The sequence below is a fragment of the Ailuropoda melanoleuca genome, chromosome 6 (assembly GCF_002007445.2).
Source record: "Ailuropoda melanoleuca isolate Jingjing chromosome 6, ASM200744v2, whole genome shotgun sequence".
NCBI lineage: Eukaryota > Metazoa > Chordata > Mammalia > Carnivora > Ursidae > Ailuropoda > Ailuropoda melanoleuca.
Genome location: NC_048223.1, coordinates 56767495 through 56786970, shown reverse-complemented (window position 1 = coordinate 56786970; position 19476 = coordinate 56767495). Strand labels below are relative to the sequence as shown.

Here is a 19476-nt window from a genome sequence, read left to right as displayed (position 1 = left end):
AGGGACAAGGGGGGGCTGGGGGTGTTCCAGGGTGAGGGGGTCCCCTGGGCCCACCAAGACACAGAGAAACCCTGGTGCACTCGTCCTCGATCCTGTAGGATTGAGGCTTAGCTGGGGGCAGAGGTAAGGGGTGTTGAGAAACAAGGAGGGGGAAGCAGGGGATGGATTATGAAGAACTCTCTTCACCACGATAAAAGGGTTGGATTTTATTCTGGGGATAAGGGGGAGCCACTGGCAAGGGAATGGCCTCATCAGATTTTCTTTATTCTCAGAAGCTGAGAAAAAAGCCAGGATTTTAGTTGGGAAGAGGCTAAGTACACCAATCGTTAGAACTCAATTTCTCAGACAGTTTCAAACAGTTTAATTTAGGTAATTCTGTTTCAACAACTCAAATAATTTCAATTTCAAGACACTTGGTTGTACTTGGCTCTTTACCTCTGACCCTTGCAGTTTGTAAACAATGAGAGAAGAAATCAACTGATTTATGTGCTGGTGTCTGGATAAATGTTTATTAAGGTCATAATTGTAGGCTGTGGGAGTCAGAAAGGACCTCAGAGGGAGTCGGCTTGAGAATAAAAGCATTTTTTTAAATGTAAATTTTTTTATTTAGTTTATTTAAATTAAATTAGCCAAGGTATAGTACATCATTAGTTTTTGATATAATGTTCAATGATTCATTAGTTGCGTGTAACACCCAGTTTAAAAAAAAAAAAAGGAAAGCAAAGCAAAGCATTGGTGCTTTTTTCTGGTTTGCTGCTTTAATATCTCCATCCCACTTCTGTGGTTCCCCTTGAGGTGGAGACATAATGCCTGGGAGGGCACTGAGGTGGCCTTTATTTAGGTCTGGCCAGGCTGACATCCCCTTTCTCAGGGAGATGAGGTCATGGTGAGCTCCCCACAATGAGTCCAAAGCAGGTTCACTAGGGAAGAGGTGGGATTGAGCTGGGGGTGGGGGTCAGGCATCCCAGGAGAAGGGAACCCAGGCCCCATTATGTTAATGGATACCGCCCCTTTTAGCCCAATTTTGAAAGGCAGAGATACAATCACCCTTCCAGGTCCAGACTCAGAGGCTGGCTTAATAGAATTTGGTCCTGTGCAGTATGTGTCATTAGGGGAAAAAATCCTTCTTGCTGGCTTAGTCATTACAGGGGCTACGGTAGCATAATGCGACAGCCCTGGAAAACAGTATTAGTCACAGAGCGAAGATGACTTAGATCTGATTACTTCCCACAGTGAAGGTTGAAGAAGTGGCTCCCTCAAACCCCAAGTATTTTTTTAAGGTTCCTGGAAATGTCAACATCACCGTTATCCCACAATAACTGGTGTCTCCTGTTATCTGTTGAATAGTGAGATTGTATAGGTATTATAGCTATTATTATCCCCACTTTAGATATGGGGAGCCAGAGGTTTCTTAACAGAGAGGTTAGGTGACTTGCTCAATGTCACACAGCAGCTCACGGTGCCAGACTGAACCCAGGCAAATCTCTGACAAGACCCTGCACTGTCAAATGTTGCTTGCCCATGAAATATCACAGTTAGATGAAATTTTAAAAAGAGAGATGGTTTATTCACTTATTAGATTGACAAAAACTGGGAAACTGGTTGATGTCTGGGGTGCAGAGGGCTTGGGGAAAAGTGTGCTTTGCTTGCCGCTGTAGATAAAGTGATGGATATCCATCCCTCTTCTCCCTAGTAGGAGTCAGATTATGTAAAGCCAGTGCTTTTCACACTGCAACATTTGTCTGGTGGGCCACAACCCGTACGCATTTTTCTTTCCAAAAAAATGACATCGAGTACAAACAGAGAGTACTACACCTTTCATCTGGAGTTCCGGTTTGTGCCAGAAAAATAAACGTCTTTATTATTTAAGCCAATTTGTTTTGGGATTGTTCCTTTGAAGCTGAAAACTTCGAGAATGATTCACTAAAAGTGTGAACTTTTAAAAGTGTGCAATGTTTCTGGAGGGCAATCTGACTCCGTGTGTCAGAATCTAAGTAAACACACTCAGCAGTACCGCCTCTAGGAATATATCTCAAAGAAGGCAATAAACGGCTGCCTGGGCAAGGTAAAAGGATGTTGATGGGATCAATGTTCTTAACAGCAAAACAGAAAGAGAAATGACCTAAACTGTGTTGTATTCTAGATTCTATGCAACAGAATGCTATGTCACCAGCGACACGATGAGATTTAGAAAGTAGTGAATTGTTCACATCCTGTCTAAGCATAAAAGACACCAACAGGAAATCAGTCAAGCCATTGAGTTAAAATGAAAAGTTAAGATGCGTGTGCTTTTTTGCAACTGCTGATGATAATTGGCAGAGGCAAACAAAGATCATTACTAGATGCTAAAGCCATTGGGTAGACGATTGTAGGAGGAGGACGTCACATGGTCTCACAGGATCTCCCTTGAGGTTATTTGTTGCTTCCAAGGGAGGAAAGGCACCTTTCTATCGAAGAGATCTGGCAGATGCCACTTAACCAAGTGATCAGACTTTGTAATCCCAGCGAGACAAATGGATGTGATACCTTCTGAAGTTACTGGCCCCACTTAGGTTGTATTCTTGTCGGAAAGATTTAACCAGAATCTAATCAAGGGAAACAAATTCAGATTGTAGGCCATTCTACAAGACAACTGGCTTGGATTCTTAAAAAATGCCCATGTCACAAAAGACAAAAAAAGGCAGGAGAGAATATTCTGGAACAGCACTACCCAATAGAAATACGATGAGAGTCAGGTATGTGATTTAAAAATTTTACGTGGCCACATTAAAAAGAAAAGAGACAGGTAACATGAATGTTAATCATTTTCATTAATAATTATTAATTAATTAATGATTTTAATTAAGAATTCGAATTTTCTGTTTTTAGTCCAATGTAGTCAGTGTATTATCACTTCAACATTATTCTGTGTGTGTGCTGAGTCTTCAGTACAATTGGTTTGGCCCAGCCACTTTGGAGCGCTCGGTAGCCACATGGCCAGGGCCTTCTGTGTTGGATGGCACAGTTCTAGATTACAGAGGATTAAAGAGTCATAACAAGCAAATGAAATGTGGGAGCCTATTTTGGAGGAAAAAAAATAGCTCTGAGGGAGATTGTGAGGATAACTGGGGAAATGTGTAGATTGCATGTAGTATAGACTGTGGTATTTTTCATGTAATTGTATATAAAGTCCTTGGTAATAATTGTACTCAGTTATGTCGGAGAATGATGTTACTCTTAGGAGGTATATGCTAAATTGCTTAGGTGTGGAGTCTGTAACTTACTTTCTTTTTATTTTTTAAGACTTATTTATTTGAGAGAGAGTGAAAGAAAGGGCATGAGCAGGGGGAGGGGCAGGGGGAGAAGCAGACTCCCCACTGAGCAGGGAGACTGATACAGGCTCCACCCCAGGACCCCAGGATCATGACCTGAGCTGAAGGCAGACACTAACCAACTGAGCCACCCAGGCGCCCCGTAACTTGCTTTCAAACGGCTTGAGAAATTAGATAGACCATAAGTAGAGATCAAGGTAGATACAAAGAGAGTGAGCAGACGTTACTAATCGGCGAATTTGGGGAAAGAATGTTCAGTTGTTTATTGTACTGGTTTTTTTCCCCAACTTTTTGAAGGTTTGAAAGGTCTGAGAGAAAAAATGGATTCTAATCTTGATAATAACATCCTACAGGACTTTACGGCGTATTTTCACATATATTGTGGGTCGGATCACTTCGGAAGTCCATGCAGGTAGGTCGAGATGGTGTGTTTTCTCTTTGTTTTATAGTCAACAAAAACATTTCTTCAAGTGCCAGGCGCAGTAAGTACATTTTCTCTTCTAATTTCTGCAAGAGCTCCCAGAGACAGGCCGTCTCTCCCACTCACCCAAGCTGACACCCAAGGCTCTGGGAGGTCAGGGGACTGCCAAGGTCGCCAAAGAAGCAAGCCCCAGAGCTGGGTTTGAAGGCACCTGTGTCCCACTCTGTGGCCTGACCTCGTTTCTCTCTTTGCTTCCTGTTTGTAAGCCGTCTGGGACGGATGCAGACATGGAAGCCCAGAGACGTTAACTAGCTTGGAGGAAGTCACACAGCGACCGAAGGGCAGAGCTGGACGTCAAAGCAGACTTCAGGCTCCCCTTCCAGGGCTCTATTTTCACCACACCTGTGGAACGGCCCTCCCGCCGGCGAACACTCTGAAGTAGGTTCAGGCTCTAATGTGGTGACTCACGGGAGAAGTCTTGGCTCGAGGGCCCTCGGCACAGGAAAGTCATCGAGCTCTTGAAGTGGAGCCAAGAAAAGGCCCACAAGCTCAGAGCAGGCCTCGCCAGGGAGCAGCTTTGTAAAAATAAAAGCACAGCCTCTTCGACTAAATCATCTGATGCCCTGATTAAGAAGCATGAGTTGCCACACCATGTGATCGGGAGGCGGTGAGCGCCAGCCCTGGAGACAAGATTGGGCACAGATTCTGCCCTCGGGTGGGAGGATGGTATTCAGGCGGGACGATGTTTTGGGGCTTGGGGGGGGGCGCTGCTCAGGCCTCCAATCTCACAGCTATGCTGCATTTTTAAATGTTTTTTTTTAAGATTTTATTTATTTATTTATTTGAGAGAGAGAGAATGGGGGGAGGGGCAGAGAGAGAAGCAGACTCCCCTCTGAGCAGGGAGCCCCATGTGGGACTCTATCCCAGGACCCTGAGATCATGACCTGAGCTGAAGTCAGGAGTCAGACTCTTAACCAACTGAGCTACTCAGGTGCCCCTGTGCTGCATTTTTTTTTTTAGAANCCCCTCTGAGCAGGGAGCCCCATGTGGGACTCTATCCCAGGACCCTGATCATGACCTGAGCTGAAGTCAGGAGTCAGACTCTTAACCAACTGAGCTACTCAGGTGCCCCTGTGCTGCATTTTTTTTTTTAGAAAAAGGAAACCCAATTCAGTGTTCATTTAACTTTAAATGAAACTTAAATTTTTTAATGGAAATTAAAATTTTCATTTAATGTTAATTATTTGATTAAAAAGTCGTGTGCTTTACTGAAAGTCTTCGGCTGGAGAAAAATGAAGTCATGTGTCCAAGTACTCAAATAAGCAGAAAACAGCAATCACAAATGGAATCTAAGGGAACTGTGAGTTTTGCATCAGAGTAGGCTCAGTGAACCTGGGTGGCTCAATCTGTTAAGTGTCTGCCTTCGGCTTAGGTCATGATCCCAGTCTCAGAATCGAGTCCCACATCGGGATCTCTCCTTCTCTCTCTCTCAAATGAATAAATAAAATCTTAAATGAAAAATTTCAGAACAGGCTCACTGCAATGGGGACTTCTAAAGAGGGCTTGATAGATTTCATTCCTCGGAGGACCATCACCTTCTCTTACCTTCTCTCCCTTTGAGGAGGGGACTCTAGCAGTGATCCACCAAACAGACATAAAGCTAAGAAGTTCGTCTACTGAGTGTTGATCTCGAACCACCAAGCACTGCTTAAACTGCTGGAAGGAGCTGTCTGGCTGTCCCGGACATAGCAGGGTCCTGGTCAGCTGGGGACCGCCAACTGCTCCACTCTACAGGACCACGTGCACGCTGGGCAGCGTGGCCCCCGCCACAAGACCCTGACTCTGACTGTGGCAAGGCCAGTACTTTGGAGTCGCACCTTCCTCTTTTCAAAAACCTTCTCAGCTGAAGATTCAGCAGTGTCTGTCAATCTAGATCCCAAAGGCAGGAATGTTCAGAGTTCGTGCTGAGCGCCCATGAGCAGGACATGGATTTAGTCGAGACCGGGGAAGCAGCCATCAGTTTACGGTGATGGTGGTGGTTGGTAAAGCCTACCAGTAGACACCATACCCCTAGCAGGGTGGTCCTGGGTGTGCGAGTCCGGGCAAGCAACTGAGATCGTTGTTCCGACTGCCCGTGTGGGCCAGACTGATGAGTTCATGAATTCTGCAGAACTCTGTCTTCATTCTGAACTGTCACCTTCATCCAAACCCATCTGAAAGGAACCTGACAGAAGAGTGGCAGAGCCAGGGGTGAGGGGCTTATATAGAATCCGTCCCATGTGAATCCCCACCAGGAAGTTGGTGTTTGATCGGAGTCTTTACCCTGCTGATCACTAGGAGAAATAGGATTTATGAAGTCAGGAGCTGACAAAAAGGGGTCCCTACATGTGGGCTAGTGAGTGCAGCCCAGAAGGGCTTGCTCTCCCCTGGGACCCCATGCACCCACTGAGCCCCGAGGTGCTTGACCCAACCTCAGGGCCAGAAGAACCTTGTGTGCCCATCTCAGAGCAGAGTCCTCTGAGCTGGAGGTGCTTAAGAGGGACAAAGCCAGAGGGGCCTCAGCCAGTCGAGCTGTAGACTTAATGGCGGCCAACACATCTTGTGACTTCCGGGATCCAAGGCTGCTCCTGATGAAAGGAAGGGCTGGAGCTCCCACCACTCACAGGGGTTCAGTGGAGGGCTCTGTTCTATTTCAGGGACACAATGGTCACATTATCCTTAAATGAAGAAAATACACTCCGGGCATAATAATACTGCTTCCCTCGCGCTCTGTCCATTCTTCCTTCCTGTCCTCACCACACCCTCCCTTACTCTTTGCTCTATTTTTATTGATGTGAAATTCATAGAGCAAACAATGAACCTTTTAAAGCATATGACTCAGTGGCATTTAACGCATCGCAATGCTGTGCAACCATCACCTCTGTCTAGTTTCAAAACTTTTGCATCACCCCAGAACATCCCTGAAGGCATGGAGCAGTCGCTCCAGCTTCCCCTGCCCATGCAGGCCACGGCAGCCACCGCTGATCTGCTGTCTACAAATATTCCTCTCCGGACATTTCGTATAAAAGGAATCATGTGATATGTGACTTCTCGTGTCTGGTATCTTTCCCCTCACGTTTTGTTTTTGAGGCTCCTCCAAATTGTAGCACATACAGTACCCCGTTCTAAAAAACTGTGGCCGAACACTATTCCACCATGTGATGTACCACAGCTCAGCCAGTCATTGCTGATGGGCGTTTGGGTTGTTTCCATCTTGTGACTATCACGAATACTACTGCTATAAATAGTCACGCACACATTTCTGTGAAGATAGATGCTTTCAATGCTCTAGGGTAGGAGGCGACTCCATGTTTCACATTTTAATGAACTGCAGAACTGTTTTCACATTTTAATGAACTGCAGAACTGTTTTCCAGAGTGGCTGCTTCATTGTGCACCAACACCTGCCCCACCAACCCCAGTGCCGCAGGAGGGTCTCTTGCCGTCTTGGCCAATGAAACAGAACAAAATCAAGAAAACACTGCTCATCCTAGAACACGGAGACTGCCAAGGGCTTTTAAATAGCCGAGCACATTTCCTAGCAACATTCACAAAGCGGCCACAATAAGAGGTGAGCCTAAAACAAACACATCCAGCTGTTTCGCAAAGGACCTTGAAAGGCAGAACCAGCTGGTCTCTCCCCGGCGTCTGGGAGAAAAGACTGCGTTAAGGTTGCTTTGCTCCGCACTAGCTCCCCTGGGCAGCTGCCCTTTCCCCATTTGAACGGGTCCATCGGCAGGTCAGCCTGGCTGGACGCCCACCGAACGTAGAGCACTCACGTCTCCGGGAGGTGGGAAGACAGTGGAGGTGGAAGGAGGTCAGACGTAGTTCAAGGAGCACGCTGTACCGTAGACAAGTCTGAACCAACACGGAAGGGATGGCATTTTCGAGCTGGAAAGAACTTTGAGATCTCAACTTGAAGTCAGGCACAAGGTCAACTTTGAGGAAACAGAGGTCCCCCCAGGTTCAGGGACTTCAGCCTGGCCGGTCAGCAGCAGGGAAAGCCAAGATGAGAAAGCAGGTCCCACTATGCCTGTGTTGCCGACTTGTCCTACAAGGCTCACCTGAGGAGCTGGTGAAATGCAGATCATTGGGCCCTGCCCATGCCAACCAGGCCTGACTCTCTGGGGAGAGGGCCTGTGCTTTTAATAGGTCTGGCCGGGAACTTTGGGGAACATGACGCTAATTGTGAACTAGTGTAATTCTTGATTTCATTGCTGACGTTCTCTTGCATTTGAGTGAAAATTTGAAGTCATCACATTTGTATGGTATGTGGTTTCTATTCGTCTGCTTTAGGCTCTGATGGTCTGATGATTTAGATAGTTCCGGCCAATGAGACACATTCCTGCGCACACGCACGCACACACGTGTACACAGAGGGGTTGGTGAGTGGCCCTTCTCTTGGCCCATCTCTTTTAACCCTGATTAAAGCAGCTAACCCCATTGTTCTGTACTTCACTTTTGAAAAGGAAGAAAAAAATTAAGTGCCATATCTAACCTGATAAAAATTAAGCAAAGGTCCTGTGTAGTAGGTATTTTTAAAGTCCTGATTTCACAGATAAAGAAACTGAGATTCTGTGAGTCTGTTACTTGCTCAAAGTCATTAATCCAGTTACTGGCTATTATGGGTTGAACTGTGTCCCCCCTGCCCCCGCCCCCACAAAAGATTGTGTTGGTGTCCTAACCCCCCGGGACCACAGAATGTGACCTTATATGGAGACAGGTTTTTTCCAGAAACAATCAAGTTAAAATGAAATCATTAGGGTAGACCCCAATTCGATATGACTGGTGTCATATAAAAAAGGGAAATTTGGACCCAGACATGCACACAGGGAGAAGACCCCGTAAAGATGAAGACAGAAATCGGGATGATGCCTCTACAAGCCAAGGAATGCCAAAGATTGCCAGCAAACTATGAGAAGTGAAGGCAGAGGCATAGAACAGATTCTCCCTCCCAGCCCTCTTTAGGAACCAACCCTGCCAACAATTGATTTCAGCCATCTGACCTTCAGAACTGTGAGACGATACATTTCTGTTGTTTGAAGCCATGCAGTTTGTGATACTTTGTATGGCAGTCCTAGCAAACTCACACACCGGCCAAACTGAGAGGCAAACCTGGGTCTGGCCCCATCTAATTAAAGTGCCCATATCCCAGCACTGCGACAACTGCAGAGAGCCCAGAGTGTGATGGGGAAAGACAGGGGAGCAAAAGACCACCTGACAGTTGCATGCAAGTCTGTGCCAAGATCATGAGGCTGGGGGTGGGGGAGCTGGTTAGAAGTGGCTTCTAGCAGGTGGTGCCTGGAAGTGACTTTTGTGTTCAAGTTGGTTCCAAGGTTATGGTCTAGAATGCGGAACAGCAAGCATGTGTTGAGGCTCATAGATCTTGCCACACAAACATACACACACACACACACACACACACACACACACACGAACAGTACCACGGACAGTGGAAAGAGAAGCCCCTAGTAGGCAAACACACTGAGTCCTGGCCCCATTCTATCTCTTGGATAAGTCACATAGTCTTCCAGATACTTGGTTATGCCTACAAAATTGGGATAATGATACCTACAAACCCTAATGCAGGGTAATGGACCAGATGCTCACTGATGATCCGTTTATAAGGTTTATGTCTGGGTGGATTGGCTTTAGGGTAGTGGTTTCCAAACTTGGTTCAGCCTGCTGAGTTGTTGAGACATACAGATTCCAGGGTGCCTCTCCCAGAGCCTCTGATTCGGTGGTCTGAGGTGCTGACACAGAATACATGGGCAAATATGCTCTCCGAGTGATTCGGATGGGCTGCCAGGGAGAGGGTTCTAGAAAATTGCCGAACATTTGTGCAAACAGGCTGTGCGTGTTGTAGGTAAGGTAGCTTACGTGTGTGGGCACAACCAGATACATAATCTGTCAGGCCCAGTGCAAAATGAAAATGCAGAGCCTCCTTGCTCCAAAATCGAGGACTGCAGGACAGCCACAGCAGCTGAGCATCCAAGTAAGCAGAGGCTTTTCTGAGTGCGGTTCCTGCGCAACCGTGCAGGTCGCTTGCCCGTGAGGCTGACCCTGTGTGCTGGCTTGACAGGCAGGGAAGGCAGTGAGCTCCCTGCTGCCTGTGTTAGAGCAGAAGCTGCTGGGCACCTCAGTGGTGATGTCTACCCTGGGGAAAAACAGCTCCGAGAATGCCCACTAAAGCCACTCTACTGCTGTCTTTCCTTTTATCAGATAAAGACACTTCAGGACTTCATAGATGATACAGCATGGTCCAGGCAAGTCAGCCTAAAAGTCAGAGCAAAGTTCCCTCAAGTCTCATGTCCAACAATCCAATCACAGGGACTTCCTCATACCAAATTCTGCAGCCTGCCCCAGCCAAAGACTACCGTTCTGCTGTAATTTAGACTGGAGAGCAGGTAGGATCGCAATGGTTGAAATAGTCCCCAGCAGGCAGGGTGCTGCTTGCCACGTTCATTACTTTTCTCATGTTTCCCACACAGCCTTGATGCCAGAGATCACAGGCCCCTCATCTCTTCTGAAGGTTCTATTTCCTTTCTGTCGCACGTACAGCAATGCTGACAGGTGAGAAGAATGGCAACGTGGTAATTGGATTCCTGCTCTGATATTATAACACTCCTGCCTGAGAACAGGTCACGGGGAAAATACATGCTTCCATTAAACTCAAGAATCTAAGTAACGTGTTATCTCTTCTCCTTCTGGAGGGAAAAAAAAAAAAGATCTAATTGTTGAGGTTGGTAGCCCACAGCTATAGCTCAGAGGTGACCCATCAGTCTATCAGCTATCTGTATATACATACATATGCATATGTGTATACGAATTTGTGTGTATATGCATATATGTGTATATATAAATATATGCGCATATGTATACACATTTGTGTGTATTGTATCTATAAAACACTGACTACGAAGACAAGTTTTCAGTCAATATTTATTTGGGGGGGAAATAATGTATTAGGGAAGCTACAAACTCCATTCTGAGAAATCTATCACCTGTATGGGGGAGACTGGGTTCCCCCATGACGGCTTGGGGCCGGGGGACTGAAATCACTTCTGTGCAGATCTCCCTTCCCCACCCCTGCCCCCCGGCAGATTTGCCAGGTCACAAAGTTCCTAAAGCACATTTCTCCTTCCCGCAAAGAAAGAGGAATTGGGAGGTTAGATTGAAGGCCATCAGCTGGGCGTGCCAGGAGCATGACCTACAGCACCTTCTCCCTGACGCATTTAAACTGGCAGGTGAAAGCTTCTATGAGGGGCATCTGGGTGGCTCAGTCGATGAAGCGTTTGCCTCCCCACATCGGGCTCTCTGCTCAGTGGGGAGTCTGCTTCACCCTCTCCCCCCTGCTCATACTCTCTCTCTCTCTCTCAAATAAATAAATAAAATCTTTAAAAAAAGAAAGGAAAAAAAAAAGAAAGAAAGCCTCTATGAGGGACGCCTGGGTGGCGCAGTCGTTAAGCGTCTGCCTTAGGCTCGGGGCGTGATCCCAGCGTTCTGGGATCGAGCCCCACACCAGGCTTCTCCGCTGGGAGCCTGCTTCTTCCTCTCCCACTCCCCCTGCTTGTGTTCCCTCTCTCTCTGGCTGTCTCTCTCTGTCAAATAAATAAATAAAATCTTAAAAAAAAAAAGGGAGCTCAGCCCTGTGCGACTTGGCTCTTGCTTCCCCTCCCTTCTCTGTTAAAAAAAAAAAAAAAGAAAAGAAAGCCTCTGAGCAAAAACACACCTAAAAGGGTTTTCGATGCCAGGCTGGCTCAAAGCCCTGGCTAGCACAGCTATAACTCAGTTTTACATGTCCGGTGGGATTTGGCTCCAGAATAAGGATCGGGGAGCCTTCACGGTCCATTGGCTGCATGAGGCTGGTGATGCCTGGTTCAGAAAAATCAGATATTGAGACAAACAGCTCGAGGGTGTGAAAGACACCTGCTAGGTCTTTCCTTGTGTTAACCGGAGGATTGTCTCACACATAGTGATGCCAAGGCCTCACATAGATATAGAGTCAGTAATATCTCAGGCCATTTCTTATGTTATTTTAACGATATATCCAAGGTGTCTATGTGTATTGAAAGTACGAGGAAACTGTATGCACATGTGTTTTCCCTCATGCCATCGTTGGGTTTGGTCCCTACATCATCTAGGGGTGCCTCGCTCCACCAAGAAAGAGGAACTAGTTCTTGCTATTTTAGGAGAAAGGAGTTCTAGCTATTTTAGGAGAAAATAATTCATTGTTTGGACAAATCTTGAAACCCCAACCTACAAAATCATGGCATGTTTAAAATGACATTAGAATAAGAGAAAAATCAAGACAAAATATTAAGATAAATTAAATGGCTGTTATTTTCCTGAAAATCAGACTTGCTGTTTTAATTTCCCCCTCTGACTCTAACTCAATGAAGGCGGGTAGTTTCCATGTTTATGAAATGTTGACCGTTGCATGCAAGGTGGAGACCTGTCCTCGACGAGCTTGCGTTCGGCACAGATCACCTTCTGAGGGGAGGAGAAATAAGTTAACAGTGGCTTGAAGAAAACATTTTGGGACTGGAGTGTGGTGGTGATTGCCCAATACTGTGAACATACTTCATGCCGCTGAGGGCACACCTTGCTATGGTTACAATGGTAGTTTTTCTCCTAAGTGTATTTTATCGTAATAAACAGATTAATTAATGGGTGCCCACCAGACACTGATTCAGAAATAGAATGAAAAGAAGAAAATTGCACAGGAGTCCTTAGCATACACAGTTCACAGATGTACACATTTTATGATTGAAATCACATTCACTCAAGAAGATCCCCCACATACACTGGGGTGAGCCTACAAGGCTAGTGGTAAGTCAATCATCACATTAGAAGAAAAAAAAATAAATAACAGTGACTAGACATCCAAAGGAAATCCTCTAAACCAGAAAAGAGATCTGCAGGGATTGGCAAACTAGGGCCCACTTGCCAAATCCAGCCCATGCCTGTTTTTGTGTGTCCTGTGAACGAAGAATGGTTTTCATATTTTCAAATGGTTGAGAAAAAAATCTAGAGAAGACAAGCATTTCGTGACCTGTGGAAATGAAATGAAATTGACATTTCAGAGCCCCTAACTAAACTTTTCCTGGAAAGTGTCCATTTGTTGAGGTATTGTCCCTGGTGCTTGGAGCTATGATGGCAGAATCAGGTAACGGTGTCAGAGAGCATGTGGCCTGCAAAGGAGTAAAGGTTTCTTCTGTGGCTCTTTAAGAAGTTTGCCAACCATTGCTCTGGAGGATGGACAGTCCTTCGAGAAGATGGTAGACCATCCCAGAGCCTCAGGGCTTGTGCTGGGGGCCACCACCTTGATCAAGCCAGCCTACAGAGAGAAGTTCATCAAAGAGAGAGAGAGAGTGCAGTCTAGTGCCTCAGAAGGGCCCGCCCTGGTGAGTTGCTGGAGGCACGGGGATGACAGAGAGGACAGGGGACCTCATGGGTCCTAGGCTGCTGTGGGTGACAACATTCCCGCCTCCCAGGTGCTCCAACACACCCTCTCCCATAGTATCTGCTTCCTGCTTTTTCTCCTTTCAAAGCTTCCGCATGTGCTCATGCTAAGTGTTCTAGGCGTACCAATGTCAGATGGGGAGGGATGGAGGCTCAGCTGAGGACCTGGTGGGTGCCTGATACTTAATTGTTGGCTCTTCGTCCCTGAAACTCTCCTATGAGGTAGGCATAATGAGCCCTGTTTTGTAAATAATATCAGCTCCTTTTTTCTTTTTCTGAGCGATTGCCATGGTCCTTGATATTCTTCTACGAGCTTTATATAAATTAAATCATTTAATCCTCAGGACAAGTCTATAAGTAGGTACAATTTCTATTGTTATCTTATAATCGTGATAACTGGAGCCAAGGTGTATGACGTAAATTGCTCAGAAAGAAAACACAGCGTCAGGATTTGAACCCAGCGCCTTGGCACGGAGGCAGAGCCTTCACTGCTCAGCTAGAGCGTCTCCCACTGCAGACAGCACGGAGAGGTTCTGGATTTTGCTCAAGGAAACAGTTGGCAGCAGCAGAGCGCCATCTCAAACCACACTTACCGCACTTCGAATGCCACGTTCTTTACACGGCTGCTTACCCCATCTTTCCTGTGGGCGCTGGGTCCGGCACTTGCGCAACCAGAAAGTGTTCTTTAATCAAGAAACCACTACAATGTCAATTCTAAATCTCCTCTTCTGATACCCAGCAATGAATTTGACTCGTAGTGAAGTGAAAAGTTGTCCTCCTGGATCCGAGTTGGAATACTGGCTTTTCAGCATGTTCTTTCCAGAGCTGAGAAGAAGATCAACTCCGTTACCATTGTATGTAAGACAACGGCTACAAAGACGGTCTTGCTCTGATAGATGTAGTGTATCCAGAGAGAGAGAGAGAGAGAGAGAGAGAGAGAACTTCTTTGGTTCTATACTGACTCAGAGGCTGGGGAATCTCTGAGGGAAATTTTCCATGCGTAATCATATATTCATAGAGATCTGTGATTCAGGTAGCAAAGACAAGCGCTCATTCTAAAAAAAGAGGGGATCACAGCAAACAGCCTAATAAGGGAGTCAGTGTGGAACGCAGTTTGAAAGTGTGCCCGAGACTCAACTCAGTGCTCTGGGTTCGTGCAACTCCTGTCTGCCTCAAACGGACTATGGTTTGTCAGCAGCTACTTGGAAGAGCAAGATGCCTTGAAAGGATGTGGAAGACCGGATGCAAAACACTGGAGATCACAACAACCTCTGTTTCTTGTTTCTTTATGCGTCAGGGGGTGGCAGGAGAGAGATGGACCCCTTCCTCTCCTCCTTCACCAACTGCGCTTCCTCCCACCCCTGCCCCTGCTCCCAGTGGGAACCTGCAGTGTAGACTGGAGATGCCCCAGTGACCTTGCTTTGGAGAGTGAAGGAACAGATGAATCAGAGCATTTTGCAGGTGCATAAATGCTACTCCATCGAGAATGTTCCTGCTAATTGCACCCGGGGAGCCCCTGCAGCTTGCATTTCTAAAGGGAAAAAAGAACTTAGAAGCCAATAAGTTGGTGGTTAGGTGCCCTTTGTACATAAGAGCTGGTATTCATTTTAGCGGCCGCACTGCAAAAAGATATGACAGCTACTTTATGTTTTAAGCTTTAATCAAATTCCCTCAACCCCTGATTCTATTTTGCAAACACTAGACAGCTGCTTTGAGCCAGGCCCTGTGCCAAACTCTGGGAGAACAAGATCCAATTAGGCACAGTCCCTGACCACAAGGAGTTCACAGTCTAGCACCTTCTGCGGACCTCTGAGGAGTCAATCCCAAGTGTTGTGCTTGTCGACTTGAGCTTTTGAGGGCAGAAATGCAGCAGCCCTGGCCTCACAGCTGCATCACTCCTCCCAGGGGGCCCTTCTCTCTCTTCCCCACCTGCAGCCAGGGGGCGGAGCAGTTCTGAAGGCTCTGTAATCTCAGCCACAAAGAACTGCCCCACCCTTTGTCCTGGTGAACCTCTGGGTCCACCTGTAATTATCACCATGCTGCAACCTGGTGCCTCTGATAAGTACAGATTTCCAAACAGTGCTCATAATTCCTGCCAAAGCCATCCTGCCAACATCAGGCATAAACACTGGTCTGAGCTGAGGGTTGAGTGCCGGTGCCATAAAATAAACTGATGGGAACTCAGCAACCACCTAGAACAAGATGACACACTCCTATTCACACGTGTGTGTGTCTGCACACACACCCCTTCTTCCTGCTGCTCTGACCCCATCACTTATGGGATCCCATCCCAAATTTCTAGAAAAAAGAATCTGTCCTGAGCACAGTGCGTTGAAAAATAAACATGAGCGGTTCAACAGCTTCTCAGACAGATCGACAGGGCCGTGTTGATATCCTCTGCTTCTTTCACAGGAACATGCCAGATGCGGTTTGTCCTGGAGTGATCTCCGGCCCCTGATCCTGGGAGCTGCCCAAGAAAGGTCAAGTCTGCCGTGTTTAGAAAGTGAAAGCCACAGGCATCATTTGGCAAGTTACCAGTACCCTGCCCAGACTCTATCGGCCGTCTACCAAACACGCTCTGGCACTCAACGAGTTTGGCAGTCTTCAGGGCAACAAAAGATAAGAATGCTAATAATGAATTTCCAAGAATGCACTGTGGTCCAGGTCTTGTGATGAGGACTTTACAGGCATTGGCTCCTGGAATCCGCACAATCATCCCCTGAAATGATTGCTGTTATCATTCCCATTTCACAGAGGGGAAAACTGAGTTTTCCCAAGTGAAACCGTTGGCCCCAAGGTCACACATCTAGTAGGTGATGGAGCTGGAATGTGAACCGGAGCTGTGTGACCACGTGAAGGTGGTCACCGGCTGGGAGCGAATCCCCGCCTCATGCCCGTCTCCTCCTGTTACGACGCTCGCCCCTGCTGCTCCCCAGGGCGCTGAGCGGCACAGACACAGGCAGAAGCACAGACTCCAGCCCACCCTGGTCCCAGAATGCAGGGAGGACAGGAGGATGCACTCATTTCTTTGTACTTGGCAACAAAGTCTCCCTTTCCACGCTTTTGGGCCCCAGGATGTTCAGACACCTTGGGTCCCGGCCTCCTATCCTCCCTCAGGGTGGAGCTCGTCTGATTCATTGTACGTTTTTCCCCTCTATCCCCTTGCCAACTGCCGTCCTCTCCACCATTCGGTTTACACACTTACACGTATACGTACCTGTCCCTGGATAAATGTGTGCACACATTTACGTACATGTCCTCACATACAGGTGTCCACCTGGCTGTGCACACAGGTGTACGTGTGTGTATATACACAGATGCACGGACAGCGTCACTCGGTGCATGCGATCTTTAGTTCTACCAATGGTATCATGCTATCAATTCTGTTGTCTTCTTTCACAGTCTTCTCGACTATGAAGTTTTCTTCACATTACTGTTTGTAAATCTAGTTTATTGCTTCTGATGGCCCGAAATATTCCATCCCTGCGCCTCTCTCTGCACCCCTGGTGTGTGTGTACGAGTGTAAGTGCGTTCATGTGGGGAACAGTTGCTCGTTGTCTGTTAGTGTTCACTAAAATGTGTGTTCCTTGGAAGTAGGGACTTTGTTTTATGACCTCAGCAAATAGAACAGTGCCAGGCCACAAGAGGTTCTTGGTAAATATTTGTTGAATGAATTAATGAATACACATCCACCACAATGTCCTTTTTCTCTGGAGAGGAACACCTAGGTGCTGGTCTCTTACTCTCTGCTCCTGGGAACCCAGCGTGGAGAAGAGTCGCTGGGTTAGGGGTATATTTATATTGAACCCTCCCTTCCCCCAACCCCAGTCCTTCCTTCCCTCTCCCTCCCTCTCTGTCTCCCTCTCCCTCCCTTTCCCTCTCCCTGCCTTCCCCTCTCACTCCCTCTCCCTGTCTGTCTCTCCTTCCCTCTTTCTTTTTTTACATTCATTCCACTCAGAGTTCTTCCTGAGTCCCCCATAGGCAGATGAAACAAAGGGTATTTGTGTTCTTTGAGGCCTCACTTCAATTCACTATAAATGAAATCTTTCTCAAAGGCACCATGATTGAGGCCTTATTCCACAGGACCTCAGATCACATATTTTTAACATTTATTTAGATTTGACAAGTATTTACGGAGTCCCTCTCTGTGCAAACCTCTGTAACAGGAAGGGAAGGGGTGAGGAGGAGGCATGAGGAGCAGACCCTGTCCTCAAAGTGGGGCGCAGGGGGGCAACACAGGGGGGAGCACACAGCAGAAGGGAGGACGTGGGCAGCCGGGCACAGACTGGCTGACTATGTCGTGGAATGTGAGGCCTTCTGGTCAGTTCTAGAAACCACTGGGTGCAAATTTGAGAGGAACAGGATATTTATAGTCTCCCGGTATCTCCCCACAAATTAAGACTCACACCATGTGCCTCTTGGCGTGATGCACTAAGAAGATAACATTTATGTAGTGGTTGTGCCCAAAGCGCATCATCTGAACCTAATCACAAGGAACAAACCAGACAGGCCCAAACAGGGGCCATTCTAAAGGCCCTGTGTGCTTCGACATGAGAAAGAAAGCGAGGCTGAAGAGCTATTCCAGCTTAAAGGAGACGTGTGTGACGTGGTAACTGCAAACGCCATGTGATTCTGGGTTGGCTCCTGGAACAGAGAAAGGCAATTTCTGTAAAGGGCAGTATTGGGTTAATTGGTGACATCTGAATATGGGCTGCATAGTAGATCGTATGTTGTATTAATGCTAAATTTCCTGAATATGGCAATTGTGTAGTCACTTCGTGTGTGTGTGTGTGTGTGTGTATAGCCACTTTATATGTATAACCTGAAACTGAAACCTGAAACTAGCTCTTATAGCCCATCAACCAAAACTAGTCCAAACATAATTAGGAACTTGGTCAGAAGAAAGTGACTTTGTGCCTTTTGAGGCAACTATATATATATGCTATATATATCATAGATATGCTGATGATACATTATATATGCTTAGTTCCTAGAAGCAAGGGGCAGAGTACGCAATTCACTTCTCAGATGGTTTCACAAAAATATCGGTAATGATGGCATGTACACGGAGGAAAAAAAGATTTTAAAAGGTGGCAAAATATTAATAATCACAGGACCTGAAGGATGTATAGTGTTCATTGTATTTTTCTTGAAACTTTTCTGTAAGGTTGATACATTTTCAGAATAAAGTTTATAAATCTGTCTGAGCGTTAAAGTCCGGGATTTAAACATGGAGGCAGGTGTAGTATAAGAAACATAACGACGAGGCACGTTACACCTCTCAGTCACGGTCGTCTCAACCATCCGATAGTTATTAATAGGTATTAATTATTATTAGCGCCCCATTTTGCAGGTGGGGAAACTCCCCCAAGACTCACAGCGAGTATGTTGAAGAGCTGGGACTGAGGCCTGGGAAGCCTGGCTCCAAGAACTCTTAACCGCTGCCGAGTGGGGACCACAGCTGAGACACCTGGTTCACATCCCATAGTCATCACATTCCTGACGGGGGGCCATGGGTGAGCTACTTGCCTCAGTTGCCGAAGTGTCTTTTTAAAGTGAGGCTTACATAAGGTGCCTGGCCGGCTCAGTCAATAGAGCATGTGACTCTTGATCTTGGGGTCATGAGTTCAAGCCCCACGTTGGGTGTAGAGTTTACTTTAAAAAAAAAAAAGAGGATTATAAAAGCACTTACCTTGTAGGGTTGTTGTGAGATTAAATGAGGTAGAGCATGTTAAGGGCTCAAAAAAGGGCTTGGGGCATAACAAACATATCATCATGCGGAACTTTCTGGAACCTGGGGCCCATAAGGTGGTTGCTTCTAAATTGTATGGGTGACTGAGAGTAATTAGACGGAAATGAGTGACCAGAGAGGTGAAGGCAGCTTTGAGACAGGGAAATTGTTACGTGCAAAATCCACATAGAGCAGGATGAACCTTCCATAGGTTGACTAGAAACCACTGCAGAGCACTGTGGAGTTCTTCCCCAACCACCTTCGTTCTCTTCCTAGGCCCTTCCCGGATCATGCAGTTAAGTATCTATAGCCAGAACTGCCATCGCCTACGGGGAATCCCAAAGGCGACAATATTTTTTGTCTATCCTATAAAATACAGCTCATTCACTTTTGGGTCCCATGTATACTGATAGAGATCCCCTCGGTGAGAGTGCTTGACCCCTGTCTCTCTCTCTCTAGATCCACACACACACACTCCATCACACCACGCAGGGGTCTTTTGGTCTGAAT

At 46.6% G+C, this 19476-nt stretch overlaps 1 long non-coding RNA gene across 2 annotated transcripts; it reads left to right on the top strand.

Annotated features, from left to right (window-relative positions):
* The first annotated feature begins 1511 nt into the window (after positions 1–1511).
* Positions 1512–18437, top strand: LOC117802669. Of its 2 annotated transcripts, XR_004626107.1 has the most exons (3): positions 1512–2735; positions 3609–4399; positions 15648–18437. It is a non-coding gene; the product is annotated as an uncharacterized LOC117802669 (long non-coding RNA). The 2 variants fall into 2 exon arrangements; XR_004626108.1 differs by lacking the exons at positions 1512–2735; positions 3609–4399 and adding an exon at positions 13962–14089.
* Positions 18438–19476: the final 1039 nt, after the last annotated feature.